Below are 16,993 nucleotides of genomic sequence, written 5' to 3' on the forward strand. Positions count from 1 at the left end.
TTCTCCAGGACTTGGTCTCTCCTGATGACAAGTCCAAAATACATGAGACAAGTTTCTCCATCCTTGCTTCTAAGGCACGCTGTGGCTAGGTTCATTCCAATACAGATTTGTTTGCAAGTACCCCTGGTACGTTCTATATTCTCTGCCAGCAGTGTAATTCATTACCAAATGCACTGCTTTTTCAGTCTTCCATATTCAATGTCCAACTTTGACATGCATGAGGTGACTGAACAGATCAGACTCCGTTTTAAATCGGTCTTGTGCAGATTTATGCCATAAAATTCGCCCTTGGATCTCCTGACTGCTCCTTCCATAGGCATTTATCATGATGTTTCTTACTGGTCCAGTTGTAGGAATTCTGGTTTTCTTTATATTAAGCTGCAATCCATTCTGAACTCTAATCCTTGACCTTCATCAGCAAGTGCTTCAAGTCCTCCTCTCTTTCGGCAAACAAGCTTGTGTCATCTGCGTATCGCAGCTTGCTAATAAACCTTCCTCAAATCCTGATGCCATATTCTTCTGCATATAACCCAGTTTCTCTACTTATTTGTTCAGCAAAAAGATTGGACAAGTATGATAAAAGGATACAACCTTGGGTTGAAAGGACACATCCTTAGATGCACACCTTTCCTGATTTGAAACCCTGTTGAATTTCCTTATCCTGTTCATTCAACTGCCTCTTGTTCCAGGTACAAGTTCAACATGATCACGATGAAGTGTTTCAGAATTCCCATTCTTCTCAATGCTTTCCATAGTTTGGTATGATCCACATAGTGTAAAAAAAACCTTCTATGCCTACAAATTTCCATGATTTCTATTAATAACCTGTTGTGAGGGGTTTCAAAAAGTTCGCAGAAAAAAATTCCATTTTCTATCCATTTTACTTTCCATGAATATTTTCAAGGCCCCTCATCGTTACTTCAGACAACTTGACTATTTTTAATTTTTTTACATCATTTTATTAGGGGCTCATATAACACTTATCACAATACATACACACATCCATTGTGTCAAGCACATTTGTATATGTGTTGCCATCATCATTTTCAAGACATTATCTTTCTACTTGAGCCCTTGGTATCAGCTCCACATTTTTCCCTCCCTGTTGATAATCTAGAAATTATTATTTTTTCATGTCTTACACTGACCGATGTCTCCCTTCACCCACTTTTCTGTTGTCTGTCCCTCAGGGAAGGGGCTATATGTAGATCATTTTGATCTGATCCCCCTTGCCCTCCCCACCTCCCCCTACCCTTCCTGGTATCGCTACTCTCATTATTGGCCTTTAGGGGTTTCTCTGTCCTGGACTCCCTGTGTTTCCAACTCTTATCTGTACCCATGTACATGCTCTGGTCTAGCCGGATGTGTAAGGTTCAATTCTGATCATGACAGTGTGTGTGTGAGTAATGGAAGCATTAAAGAATTAGAGGAAAGTTGTGTTTCATCGTTGGTGCTATACTGCATGCTGACTGGCATGTCTCTTCCTTGTAACCCCTCTGTAAGGCGATGTCCAATTTTCAACAGATGGGCTTTGGGTCTCCACCCTGCACTCCCCCTCATTCACCTTGACAGGATTTTTTGTTCTGGGTCTTTGATGCCTGATACCTGATCCCATCAACAATTCATAATCACACAGGTTGGTGTGCTTCTTCCATGTGGACTTTGTTGCTTCTTGACTACATGGCTTCTTGTTTGTCTTCAAGCCTTTAAGACCCCAAACGCTGTATCTTTTGATAGCCAGGCACCATCAGGTTTCTTCACCACATTTGCTATGCACCCATTTTGTCTTCAGTGATCATGTCAGGAAGGTGAGCTTCATGGAATGCCAGATTATTAGAACGCAGTGTTCTTGCATTGAGTGGGTACTTGAGTAGAGGCCAATGTCTCTAAGACCTTGAAATTTAACATATAAATATATGTACATAGATCTTTCCCCCTATTTTATATATAAAATATTTACATACGTACATGCATGTATTTAGACCTCTATAAATGCCCTTTGCCTCCTAGTTCTTTCCTTTATTTCCTCTTATTTTCTTCTTGTCCCACTATCATGTTCAGCCTTTATTCTGGTTTCAGTAATTCCTCCTTGCCCCTGATCAAAACCTACCAGGTATCCTACACCCTCCTCACCATCAATTTTAGATCACTTTTTGTTCCTCATAACTATTTTTTCAAGCTGCTATTGAGTCAGGTATTTATTAAAATGCTATTATATTGGTAAAGATGAATTTCAGTCCTGATGTTAGTGAGAATGATAGGTAACAGTTCAGCCCTGCTAAAGTTAAAATAGCTACTATTAAACACAATTTTTGTGAACAATCAATTATTGATGCTACCCATGCTTTAGCAGCTTGTTTCTATAGTAAAGAGATGTACTTAAGATTTACACAATTAAGAACTGAAGATACAGCCTGGGGAGAGTGGAAGGTCTGCTCAGAACACAAGGGAGCAAACTAAAAGGGAGAGAGCGAGAGAAAACCCTGTATCCTGGCCCAGCAAGCCCTGAGGATGATATTCCTGCTCAGAGCAGCCAATGTACAGAGAGAACCTTAGGGCCAGCCCCACCACGAGACATGATGTCTCCTCACTGACCCATAGTGCTACGGGGCAAAACACTGGAGACACACTGCAGGAATTGTGCTCAGTCTGAGCATGCCAAACTGGGTGAAACATGAAGGGAGCACAACAGAAGAGTAAGGGAGCAAAGCAAGGAAGTCCCTGAGGAATCCCAAAAATAGACTTTGGGGGCAGGGCTTGGCACCTTATCAGACTTGATCTGGAAAAATTCATGAGGGTCAACAGATAGACTTGGAACTATTTCTAGGCTCACCCCACCATTTCTATCTATGTAAAATAGGCAGGATAAACAATCCTGAGAAGAAAACAATAGAACCAATGGTTCCCAAGGGACTTGGAAAGGAGGAGGTGGGAGGGGGGGAGGAAGTGGGAAGCCAACAAACTCAGGGACAAGGGAACAACAAGTGATCTAAAAATGATGGCGAGGAGGGCGTAGAATGCCTGGTGGGGTGTGATTAAGTGCAACGTAGCGGAGAGGAAATACTGACAGCCGAATGATAGTCGAACATGATAGTGGGACAGGAGTAAAGTAAAAGGAAGTAGAGGAAAGTACTAGGAGGCATAGGACATTCATAGAGGGATGTGGTAGTTACAGAATCTGCTGTCAATTTGAGACTTAAGAGTGAAGGAATAGACTTTACCTGTCAATCAGGACACAGCTTGATGACCTCATTTGGAGGCACTAAATTGATAAAAAGTTCTCAGGAGGCAGGACACTGGCTCCCTCCCTGCATGACTCTCTACTGAGAGGCTGACTACCTGGGAGACAATTCAGCAGGCAAGACACATTGAACTGTGCTAGTGACCTGAGTTGGAGAAGCCATGTGATGACCCCTGCCAGTGCTGCCTGTGGTATTCTGCATCTGGCGTCATTGCATCTGTTTCATGAGTCTAAAGAGGACTTTATAGATTGGTATCCAACATATGGGCTAATCTCGGACGTATGGGCTTGATCTGGACTGGGCTGGGATAATTTCTTAATGTACAATTACTCTCTATATAAAGCTCTCTTATGTACATATGAGTGTCTCTCTGGATTTGCTTCTCTAGTCTACCCAGAGTAACACAAGGTAATAAATACAAACACATACATATTCAATCTATTTATGTATAATGATAGCAACATAGGTCTATGTGAATATATGTTAAGTATTAAGGTAGCAGACTACCATCAATGCAAGAACACTTTGTTCTAAAAATCTGGAATTTTGTTAAGTTCACTTTCCCGACACAATCACTGAAGACAAAATAGATGTATAAGTAAATGTGTTGAAGAATGTGGGTGGTGCCTGACTATTAAAAGATATAGCATCTATGGTCTTAAAGGCTTTAAAATAAACAAACAGCCATCTAGCTGGGTAGCAACGAAGTCCACAGGAAGGAGCACACTAGCCTGCGTGATTATGAGATGTCGATGGGATTAGGTGTCAGGCATTAGAAGATGCAAACCAATCATATCTACGTGACCAAGGGAGGGCGGAGTAGAGACCCAAAGCCCATCTATAGATAACTGGACATCCCCTCATGGAAAGGTCACAAGGAAGGGAAGAGCCAGTCAGGGTGCATGAAACACACAACATTCTTCAGTTCTTTAATGCAAATCCCAAAATCTTCTATCTATGGATGTATCCCCATTTGGGGACAGGATTTTCCTTGTTATATAAGGAGATGATTCCCTATGAAGTGTATAAAATGTTCAGAATAGAAACAGAGAAGGAATACAAATGAAGGGAAATTTTACATGGCACCTGAACATCACCAAGGAACTGAAATACAAGAATTATTCCTCAGAGCTAGCTACAAGAGAACATGGTCACCTAGAGCTGGGTACCTGAATTCAGACTTCTAGCCTCCTAATCTTATGCCACCCACTCATCTGCCCATTGGTGGGAGTGTAGTAAATCGCATGTTGCTGTGATACCGGAAACTATGCTACCGGTATTTCAAATACCATGGTGTGCAGGTTTCAGTGGATGAAGCACAAACTAAGAAGAAGGAATAGGCTGTCCAGTTGTGGGGGAAAAGATGTCCCTGAAAACCTTATGAATAGCAGTGGAGCATAATCTGACATAGTACTGAAAGATGAGCTTCCTTAGTTTGGAAGGCACTCAAGATATGACTGGGAAAGAGTAGCATCCCCAGAGAAGAGTATACCGGAATGCCACTGCTAAGAGGAAAGTTTTGGGGACCCCCATTTGCTGATGGGATGACTGAAAACGAGAATAGCTATAAACATTCATGAATAACCAGAATGTAAAATGTACCAACTATGAATCGAAGAACATCGGAAGTCATGAAAATTAACCTGTAACACATAAAGATTAATATCCTAGGCATTGATGGGGTAAACTGGACTGGTATTGGCCATATGCTAGAAATGACAAATGGAAGAGAAATGGCACTGATTTCATTATCAAAAGGAACATTTCAAGATCTATCCTAAAGTAGAACACTGTCAGTCATAAGATAATTATACCTCACAAAGGAGATCAGTTAATAAGACTATTATTAATCAAACTGACCACTAATGCCAAAGAAGAATAAATTTAAGCTTTTTAACCAACGTTTAAAGCCTGAAAGTGATCAAACAATGATCAAAGATACACTGGGAACTCCTGGTGACTGAAATGCAACTTAAAAACAAAGAAGAGCCAGGAGTTGGAATTTGTGGTCTTGGTGAATAAAGCAAGAGAGCACATGATAGAATTTTTCAAAACCAATGACTTATCCATTTTTCAACAATATACATGGTGACAATACATATGAACTTTGCCATATGGAAAACCACAATGAACTTAACTACATCCGTAGAAAGAGATGACGAACTTCCTCAAATGCTGGTTTGAGTTGAGGCTGAAGAAAATTAAAACAAGTCCAATAGAGCCAAAGTATGACCTTTGGTATATCCCATCAGAATTCAGACACCATCTCAGGAACAGATTGAATACATTTAAAGGTAATGACTGAAAAAAAAATCAGAGAAGTTGTGGGATGACATCAAGGACGTCATACACGAAGAAAGCAAAACATACCATTAAAAAGAAAGGAAGAAAGAGAAGCCCAGAATGGATGCCAGAACAGCCTCTGAAAAGTTCCTCTTCACCATAGAGAAACCAAAGCAAATGGAAGAAGCGATGGAGAAAACAAGCTGACCAGAAGATATCAAAGTGTGGCAATGTGCACAAACAGTATTATAATGAACCATGCAAAGATCTGGAGTTAGAAAACCAAAAGGGACGCGGATACTCTTCATATCTTAAGCTGAAATGATTGGAAAAAAAAACCCCAAAACAAAGAAACAAACAAAAAGAATTGAAGAAAAATGCAAGCCTCTAAAGTTGCAATATTTAAAGATTCTATGGGAAATATGGAATTATGCAGGAAGCATCAAAAGATGGACTACACAAAGTCACCACACTGCAAGTATTGGTCAACATTCAATCATGTCAAAAGGTTGCCGTTGATGAAGAACTGATACCTAAGCAATCAGTCCAAGCACCACTGAAGTCATTGGTGCAAACAGGTTCCAAGAATGCCAATTGAGGCTTTTCAACAAGCGGATGGAGCCTGAAGCATTAGTAGTCTATGCTAAGGTAGCTGAAAGGTATCTACGTGACCAACCAACTAGAAGAGATCCGTATTTGTGTGCATACCAAAGAAAGGTGACCCATGGAACACGGAAAATTTTGAGCAATGTCATTAACATCACATGCAGGTAAAATTTTGCTGCTTAAAAAATGGTGGCAGCCAATTGCAAGGAGTTGGAAACAACCCAAATTTCCATCAACAGATGAATGGGTTGAAAAACTGTGGTACATACGTACAAGGAGTTATACGCACTGCTAAAAAGCAGGGATGAACACACAATGCCACATGGGAAGAACTGGAAGAAATTATGCTAAGTGAAGTAAACCAATCACAAAAGGACAAGTACTACATGAATCCACTGAAGTAAGCAAAAAAAAAAAAAAGAACTACAAAAAGGGGCTACTGTATACAAATGCTCCTGGGGTGAGGTCCATGTACTATGGCAGGGGCCAGACTAAATCCAGGGATACATATGGTAGCCAACTAAAAAGGAGGGGTGGGTGGGTGGGTGGGAAGAAACAAAAAAAGAAATGGGTAACGTGGGCACAGGGCACTAACTCACCCAAGGGGAGGGTATTGTTTCTATCTCCACAGGGAAAGAGGGACCAGATTTCAACCTGGTAATCTAAGATGTGACTGCAGCATACCAGCATTAAACAGGAAACCAGTAGAGAGGTCTGAGGGGCTGGCCCCTATCTCAACTATGTGGACAGATGCTCCCCTCCCCCAAGGAATTTACTTCAGAGGACAGCACTGAAGCTACTGCTCAGGGAGAGAGGCATATCTGATCAGAGCACAGGGAGCAAGTGAAGGGGGAGGAAGAGAAAGTAGAGCACATCCTGGCCCACCAAGCCTTGAGGACGATATCCTGCTCAGAGCAGCCAATGCACAGAGAGGACCATGTGGCCTGCCACACTATGAGACACGACATCCCTCAGTAACCAATATCCCTACAGGGGACAACACTGGAGACACAGTGTGGGAATTGCACCCGATATGACCGCACCACACCGAGGCAAAACACTAAACAGCAAGGGGAGCAGAGCAAGGAAGTCCCAAGGGAGGAGTACCAAAAATAGGCTTTGGGGCCAGGGCATGGCACCTGATAAGACTCCACCATAAAACACTGCTAAAGGTCTATAAATAGACCTTAAACCATTTACAGGCTTTTCTTTTTCTTTTTTTGTCATTGGTTTTTTGTCGTTGTTTTGTTGCTTTGTTTTGCTCTGTCTTGTTTTTGTGCATATTATTATCTCTGCAGGTCTATCTAGATAAGATAGGCTGGATAAACAATCTGGAGGAGGAAAAGGAAAGGTAGTGGTGTTAACAAACCCAGGGACTAGGGAACAAGTGATCCAAAATCAGAGGCGAGGAGGGGGCAAGAGGCCTGGCAGGGCTTGATCAAGGGCAATGTAAATGAGAGAAATTACTGAAACCCAAGTGAAGGCTGAGCATGATAGTGGGACAAGAGGAATAGTTAAAGGAAATAGCGGAAAGCACTAGGAGGCAAAGGGCATTTATAGAGGCCTAAATACAGGCATATATGTATGTGAATACATTTTTATATGATGATGGGAAAATAGATCTATATGCATATATTTATAGGTTTAGTATTAAGGTAGCAGATGCACATTGGGCCTCCCAATTCAAGAACACTTTGTTCTATTAAACTGGCATTCCATGATGCTCACTTTTCCAACAGGATCACCAAAGACAAAGAGGGTGCATAAGCAAATGTGGTGAAGAAAGCTGATAGTGTACGACTATCAAAAGATATAGCATCTGGGATCTTAAAGGCTTGAAGATAAGCAAGCGGCCATCTCGATCAGAAGCAACAAAGCCCACATGGAAGAACACACCAGCCTGTGTGACCACGAGTTGTTGAAGGGATTAGGTATCAGGCATCAAAGGAAAAAAACTCATGTCATTGTGAATGAGGGGAAGTGTGGAGTGCGGGGAACCAAAGCCCATCTGCAGGTAACTGGATATCCCCTTAAAGAAGGATGGCGGGGAGGAGGTGAGCCAGTCAGGTGCAGTGTAGCAACAATGAAACATACAACTTTCCTCTAGTTCTTTCATGCTTCTCTCCCCTCCCCCACTATCATGATCCCAATTCTACCTCACAAATCCGGTTAGACCAGAGGATGTACACTGGTACAGAAAGGAACTGGAAACACAGGGAATCCAGGACAGATGATCCGTTCAGGTCCAGTGGTGAGAGTAGAGACTGGGAGGGTAGAGGGAAGGCAGGGTAGAAAGGGGGAATTGATAACAAGGACCTACATATAACCCCCTCCCTGGGAGACAGAAAACAGAAAAGTGGGTGAAGGGAGACACTGGACAGTGTAAAACATGACAAAATAATAATAATTTATAAATTATCAAGGGTTCATGGGGGGGAGGCGGGGAGGAAGGAGAAAATTAGGAGCTGTTACCAAGGACTCAAGTAGCAAGCAAATGTTTTGAGAATGCTGATGGCAACAAATGTGCTTGACACAATGGATGGATGTATGGATTGTGACAAGAGTGGTATGAGCCCCCAATAAAATAATTTTTAACAAAATTTAAACCATCAAAGGGAAAAAAATGGTGGTAGCATTACATTAACAGGTAGCTGCCAAAAAATTAAACTGGATTCAGAAGCAAATGTGGAATGAGGGTTATCACTGCTGACATCTTGGCTGAAAATAGAGAACACCAGAAAGATGTTTACTTGTATTTTATTGACTACACAAAGGCATTCGACTGTGTGGATCAGACAAACATTGAGCAGAAAGGGCACTCCAGAGCCTGTCGTTGCGCTGATGCAGAACCTGTATGTGGATCAAGCTGTGGCTATTCAAACCGAATGAAGGAACACTACGTTAGTTTTACATCAGAAAAAGTAAGCATCCAGGTTATTTTCTTTAATCATACTTATTCTGTCTGTATAATGAGGAAATAATTCAAGAAACTGGAGTACATAAAGAAGAACAAGAGATCAAGATCCGAGGAAGGCTTATCAACAAGCTGCGGTATGCAAATGGCACAGCCTTGATTGCTGAAAGGGAAGAGGATTTGAAACACTTGCTGATGAAGATCAAGGATGGCAGCCTCCAGTGTGGATTACAACTCAACATAAAGAAGCCCCAAATCCTCACAACCGGGCCAATAGGGATCATTGTGCTAAATGGGGAAAACCCTGAGGTTGAAAAAGGATTTCATCTTTCCAGGATCCATCAACACTCACTCCCTGATCCTTCTTCCTGCGTCACAGAAGCAGCAGCAGTCCAGAAATGAAATGACATTTAACACTGAGAAAATATTCTACACGTCACTTTGAGGACTAAGGTGAGCTTTAAGCCAGCCATCGTGTTTTCAGTCGCCTCATATGTGAAAGCTGGACGATGTATGAGGAAGTCTAGGAAAGAACTGATGCTTTTGAATAGGCACAAACATCTAAAGAGTCAGGGGAGCACAGGATGGGGCAGTGTTGGAATCAATTTGAAGGCCCCTAACAACAATCGCACACAAATTCTAAGCAGTAGCAAGGCCATGTTTTGGTACATGTGGCCAGTCTCTTGATTTGGAGACATTCAACACCACAACCCGGCATGCCCTGCTGGCAGGAGAAACCCAGTCCTATGATCCTCAACCAGGCCCTCAGGCTCTACTTAGAAAATATCCCCCCAGAGACATTTAAAACCACTTCCAGTGACCCAAGAGCCCAGAGTGTCATGGTTCATTGCAGCTGGCTGCTGCTACATGCCTTGCTCCTGCCAACACCAACTGGCCATGAAGTAAAGCAATACTTTACACTTCAACAGCCAAACACTACCAGAGGGTTGGGGTGAATCGTTTTCCTTTGAGTTAATTCTGACTCGTAACATCCCCATCTTGTCGGTGTAGAACTATATTCCACAGGGTTTGCAATAGGTTAGGTTTTTGGAAGTAGATCACCAGGCCTTTCTACAGAGGCACCTTTGGGTGGATTTGCACCTCTAACCTTTCACTTACCAGTCAACTGCATTAACCATCTGTACCTCCTAGATACTCTTGGGTTTCAACTTCCAATTTGTGAGGGGCTATGTCCCAGTAATAGAGCCCTGGTGGAACAGTAGTTAGGCACTTAGCTGCTAATGGCATGTTTGGTAGTTCAAATCTACCAGTTATTCTGTGCAAGAAAGATATGGCAGTCTGATTCCATAAAAACTAACAGCCTGAAAAGCCCTCTGCATTATGTCTACTCTGTCTTCTGGGTGGTTAATGAATAATTATCCACTCAATGGTATTAGAGTTTTCTGGGTTTAGAAAGGTATATAGTACTCACTTTGGCTGCACACATATTAGAATTGGAACAAAAGAGATTAGTATGGCCCCTGCACAGGATGATACACAAATTCACCATTTTATATTTTTACGTGTGGATTTTATATCAAGAAACTCCAAAAAAAAAGCAGCTGCAGCAACAGTAGCAGCAGCAACCAAAGGTAACCAATGGTTACCAAGGATGGAGGAGGAGGGGTTGTTGCAAGGCGGACACGGAGTTTATGTAAATGGTGGCGGAATGAATTGGAAAAGGCTATCAGGAATGGTTGCACATACAAAGAGTACAGCCAACTGCACTGAATTATACATGTAGAAGTTGAATTGGAGAATGCTTTGTTGGGAATATTCTTGCCACAATTAAAACAATAATTGGATTAATAACAATGAATAGAGGATTGACTGTGATAAAAGCTGCACAACTCTTTTGATATGATTGAACTGAATTTTATGATATGTGGATGTATTGCCAATAAAACTGCTTAAGAAAGAGAAAGTCCATTAAAAATACAAACACTAAAAGTATGGGCTAGCATGTGGAGCAAGTAGAAGTCACAGTCATTGGTGGTAGGGGTAGATAGCAGTCTAACCATTAAAAAAATATTGGGCCAATTCTTATAAATATGTGTTTTCCTCACATCTTGCCATTTCACCTCAGGTACTTACTCAAAAGAATGGAAAGCACAAGGCTATACGGACAAAACAAAATAAAATAGAAAACCCTTCTAACTAATGTTTACTTATAGCAGCCTTATTCCTACCAGCGCCAAACTAGAAACAATCCAAACTCCAGCAATAAACGAATAAGTAATCACCTATCCCTACAACGGAATATTTTTTAGCAAAGAAATTAAAAAATACGTATGCTCAATTGAGCAAAAGCCCTGGTGGCAAAGTGGTTACGTTTTGGGCTGCTAAACACAAAGTTGGCAGTTCAAAACCACCAGTTGCTCCAAGGGAGAAAGATAAGGCTTTCTACTCGCGGAAAAAGTTATAGTTTCAGACAAGGGCAGTTCTACCTTGTCCTATCATTATGCATTGGAATCAACTCCATGACAGTGGTTTTGGTTTTTTAATGGCTTATATTTAATTGTACAGAATAATCTCAGTAACATTCGATTAAGCAAGAGAAGCTCGATTTTTTTAAGTGTAGTACAAATTATGCTATCTTTATGACTTGAACATACAGGTCCAACTAATGTATGTGACAGAAATCAGATAGTGCTGGGGAGACTGCCTGAAAGCAGGCACAAGGAAACTTACTGGAGAATTTTCCAAGGACTGTGACTAATTCTACTACTTATATATGGGTTCAATAGGTGTAAACAATGGTCAAAGTCATTTAACAGTTCACTTAAAACGTGGGCCTTTTTTGGGGTGTTCATTCCAACTTAAGCTGCTACAAATCAAAAGTCAGAAAGACAGTTTTAGAAACCAAGTCTCATTCTTACGTTGTAACTCGTGCACACGGGCAATGAGACACGCTGGCGGTCTAGCGGGGTACACAAGGCCGCTAACGACAAGCTCGGCAGTGGAACCCACCAGTCTCTGCAGGGGAAAGATGAGACATTCTACTCCTGTCAAGATTTGCGGTCTCAGAAAACCCACATGGGCGGTTCTACTCTGTCCTGCGAGTTTTCGTTTTGTTTTGTCTACCGGCAATAAATGGGCAGCAATTTGTACTGTTGGTTAAGGCATGAAGAGATCGCATCAGTATATAAACTGAGAACTGCATGTGGTAAAACATGGTGCTACCTGTTTATATCTTGTAAATGCAAAAACAATCCCACTGAGAACATTTACACAGAACACTGATGGCAGTGAGTGGCTAATAAGGAACACCCCCTGCGCTACGGTACACAGAGAATAGGGTCGGCCAGGCCCCAGGTCATTCTGATGAGTAGGCGGATGTTGCCTGGACCGATGTAACTGCAGTGGAACTGAACCCACTTGTGGCTCCTAGGTGCCATTGAGTCCCTTCTAACCCACAGCGACCATATGCCCAACAAAATGCCAATAGCACTGCCAGGTCCTGCAACATCCCCCAAATCATTCCCATGCTAGAGCCCATTGTTGCAGCTACGGGGTCAACTCACTTAGTCCTCGGACTACATTTTCTCGTTGGCAACCAGTAAAAGCAGGCAGTCTGGGAACATCATTGAAGGCTAAAAATGACTCCAAAAAGTGCATTAAAGTACCCCAAACAACAGTCAAAAACTCAGTTGGATTGTAAATTCAAGTGTCTTGACCCCCTGTTATGATGAATTAATTCATCAGATGTGTATTAAACAATTACACACCTAGGTCCTGAGGATAAATGCCAGCTTGCCTTTTAGAAACCTCCCTGCTAATAATGACCAAGCCTGACATTCATGTGGCACTTAATTAGTTGTAAAGAGTTTTCACATCTACTCGGGAGCTTCAATAGGTCCACAGAAAATGGAACGCAAGGGAAATTTTTCCATGACCTGTTTGAAACGTCTGGTAGTACGAAGTCACCCAGAGAGCCTGATCAATGAAGAGTGAAATTCCTAAAGAAACAGTAGATAAAGCATGTAGCTAATCAAATCAGTTAACTTTTACATTTGCTTGTATTATAAGTATACATTCATAAAGTATTAAATATACTACTCAAATTGCAACCTGATTGCTTATATCTCTTAGAGAAACTTAAGAAGAAAAACAAAAACAAAACCATTTCTATGGTTTTCTTTGATTTCCCCACTTTTTCCTTCTCGGGGAACTTTTCCATGGTTTCGTTGTTGTTTCACTCATCTCCACTTGCTACATTCTCTTTACTACTTCCCTAGAACCCTGCTTTGGTTCTTCTCTGAATATAATTTGCAGATTTGTATCTCCAACCCTGATCTCTTGCCTCAGAATCCGTTTTACATAAGGCATTGGATGGCAATTATTTCCCTTTCTAATAAATGTTTGTTTCAAATTCAATACACATCTAAAATGGGATTTGTCACCTTCCCTGCAGATCAGCCATGCATCGTTTTTTCTTAACATCAAGACTCAAAATCTCAGCCACAGCACCGACTCTCTCTCTCCCAAAGCTGGCAAGTCCTCCTCCTGTCTTCAAAGCACATTCAAAACCTGCCACCATCCTGGTGCCTCCAAGCCCCTAGCCAGTTACCTCCAATCTGTATCCTACATAATCACCAAATAAACACGCTCATTTCCTTGCCTTTGTCTTGTCACTATCTTGCCCAAAAAGCTCTGAATTTCCAATTAAGGTTTTCTTATCACTCTGGGAGGACTGTGTGCTGGTTTGCATACAGCAACTGTTATATGGCAGAAAAAGAATGGTCTTCTCCCTCTCCGCACATCATGAAAATCTAACCCCAAGCTGCGGTGAGGGCTCCTCTGTCGATGCAGTTTTTCAGATACACATATAGAGGGGGTCATATATGTTCCATGGATGCTAGGCAGGTTCTCTACCTTGTTGCTTAATTATGAGACAGGGAACACTGCAAAGCCTATTATGGCAGACATAAGTTAAACTTTAGTATCAGATTATTTGATATCTCTTTTGATCGATTTTAAAGTTTTCTTAGTTGAAAAAACAAGTGAAGGGGAAATACAGATGAATTCAGTCTCCGGTGAATCCCCTCTGACCACAGACCAAGGAGGTGACGAGCCTCGCTATCAGGAAAGTAGATTACTGCAGATGCAGTTAGGATAAAATTTAACACCTTATCGCTCTCTTGTCCAGCCAGGCAAGATGCCGGTGCCGGCCATCGTGAAGCATCAGGAGGCTAAGGAGATGGTGAACCCTCGTTTGAGAAGCAGACCAAGAACTTCAGCATTGGCCAAGACAGCCAGCTCCAAAGGGACCTCACTCGCTTCGTCCGGTGGCCGCACTACTACATCCGGCTCAGTCCCAGCTCACCATCCTGTACAAGCGGCCGAAGGTGCTGCCTGCCATCAACCAGTTTCCCCAGGCCTAGGACCGGCAGACAGCCACCTAGCTGCTGAAGCTGGCCCACAAGTACTGGCCGGAGACGAAGCTGAAGAAGCAGAAGCTGTTGGCCTGGGCTGAGAAGAAGGCTGCTGGCAAAGGGGATGTCCCCACCAAGAGGCCGTCTGTCCTGTGAGCGGGGTCAACACAGTCACCACTCTGGTGGAGAACAAGAAGGATCAGCTGGTGGTGAGCGCACATGACATGGACCCCATTGAGCGCGTGGTCTTCCTGCTGGCCCTGTGCCGTAAAATGGGGGGGGGGGCTCCTACTGCATCATCAAGAGTAAGGCCTGGCTTGGATACCTGGTGCACAGGAAGACCTACGCCACCGTCACCTTCACACAGGTGAACTCGGGAGACATAGGAGCCTTGGCTAAGCTGGTGGAAGCCATCAGGACCAACTATAATGACAGGTTTGACAAGATCTGCCGCCACTGGGGTGGCAATGTGCCCCAAGTCAGTGGCCCGAATCACCAAGTTGGAAAAGGCCAAAGAACTCGCCACTAAACTGGACTAGTTCGCACATGGCTGGTTTTTGTATATAACAAATAAAACTAGTCCTTCAAAAAAGATTTAACACCGTATCATTTGATCTCCCTTTTGATCCGTTTTAAATTTGTTCTAGGTTTTAATTTTCTGTTTTGCTTTGTTATTGTTGTTCATTTGGGGTTATGATTCTTTGCATATTAAATTCAGGATAGATAAATCAATAGAACAGTAACTGGGTTAATGGTTTCCTTGGGGTGGGGTGGCAAGGCAAATGGGGAACAAATAACAATGAGTACAAGAAGATGTTCTCAAATGGATTGCAGTAACGACCGTACAACTATTCTTGCTGCGATTACACTACTGAATTGCATGATTTGTGATTTATATGCCAAGAAAACTGATAAAAGAAAAAGAAATCATTGATAGCAAGGGCATGGGAAGGAAGATGAAATAATGGGGTAAACCAGGGGCTGCAAACTATTGACACAAGAGAGTCAGTTATTCTAGAGCCATAAATACATTTTTATAAAAATCAAATCACCATTATCTGAATAATATCCTTCAATTTTTAATTTTAGAGCCATATAAACGTACCAAAAGAGTTACACCGGGCTTGTAGGCTACAACTTGCCGACCCCTGGACTAGACTTTTGATACGAGATCATAATCCACAAGAGGAAGAAGAGAAATTGAAGGGTGGGTGAAGGTGGTTTGATGAATAAACTGTTGAATACAAAGTTTATCATCTGAAATGTAAACTCCTCCCTAATTTACAATAAAAATTAGTGTTAAAAGCTTTGATAGTCATTCAACATCCTACCAAATAAAGTTTCTCAAAATATAGCCTCCTGTACTTTGGGAACCCACTGATGTAAGCCGACACAATCCAGTCACGGTGCCCCAAACATGTCTCTGAGTTTTCTACCTCTTACTCCTTGTCCATGCTGTTCTTCTCTGCAAAAATGTCTTGAGGGTGCTCTTAATCTTTAAACGTTTCTCTAGTTATTATTCGTCTGGCCTCCCTCAGCTAAAAGGCGTCTTTTCACCTCTCCCTACATGACATACATCTGTACCGTTCACATGCCACCTTCATGCCATGATCTCTTCAGGCACACAGTGGAGGTCATAAACCATGAGCGAACAGTTAACACATTCAGCTGCGACACGAAAGGCGGAAGAGTTCACATTCACCTAGAGGGCCTGGGGAGAAAGACATCTGAAAAGAACTCAGCCATGAAAATCCTACGGGGCTGTCACGAGCAGGAAAATGGAGGAGCTTGATGACTACGGGAAGGTTTTTCGTTTTTTATTCAGTCATCAAGTACTTGTGTTCAATTCATTGTTGATTGACAGGTGAGGCTGTTTGCTAGCCATATGACATTTAGAGCTGAAATTTTCAAGTTTAAAAATATTAAAATAGAGTCTGTTGTGCCAAAGACTGTGGATGACAGTGGGGTCTCAAGATACAATTGTGGGAGCTACATAGGAAATAAGTCTCTGGTGATCTCATCTCTATCCAGAACAGAGGGATGGGAGGAAAGTGGTTACCAATCAGAGTGCACTGGAGAGATAGATGACTGCAGAGGATCAAAAGGATAAACTTGGCACAAACGGTTAAATCGTGTCAGGGGACTCCCAGCCTACCTCACCCTACCCTACTCCACCACCACCAATGCATGTTAGGCCTGATCTGATTTTCAACATTTTTATATTTTCATTTTGGGTTTATCCCAGATGTGTTATGACATTGTGGGTCACCCTCTTGAATTTTTGTTGTATGCTTTTTAGTTTATGAAACCCAGGGTTGATGAACCTATAGGGACAACAAGTAGGATATAAAGGTTGGCCGGGAGCCGTGGTGCTAAAGGGGAACTGATATGCAGGAGTTCAAGAAGGACAAAAGTGTTTGGAAACGGATTGTGGCAGCCATTGTACAATACTGCTTGATGTGACTGAACTATGGGATGGCATGATATTGGTATTAACTCCCAATAAAATGGTTTTGATAAAAATTAATAATAAAAATAATAAAATAAAGGATAACAGCAACTCTATTTCTTAT

The 16,993-nt window shown here is 42.0% G+C and overlaps 1 protein-coding gene and 2 pseudogenes across 2 annotated transcripts in view; 2 read left to right on the top strand and 1 right to left on the bottom strand.

Annotated features, from left to right (window-relative positions):
• DOCK11 (dedicator of cytokinesis 11) overlaps window positions 1-16,993 on the bottom strand; it is a 232,006-nt gene that overhangs the window by 17,352 nt on the left and 197,661 nt on the right. The gene's annotated exons all lie outside the window — the stretch shown is intronic.
• On the top strand, window positions 10,470-10,566 carry LOC142435256 (U6 spliceosomal RNA; annotated as a pseudogene).
• LOC142434729 (large ribosomal subunit protein eL8 pseudogene) lies at window positions 14,204-14,959 on the top strand (annotated as a pseudogene).

This window comes from Tenrec ecaudatus, chromosome X (assembly GCF_050624435.1).
Source record: "Tenrec ecaudatus isolate mTenEca1 chromosome X, mTenEca1.hap1, whole genome shotgun sequence".
NCBI classification, from domain to species: domain Eukaryota; kingdom Metazoa; phylum Chordata; class Mammalia; order Afrosoricida; family Tenrecidae; genus Tenrec; species Tenrec ecaudatus.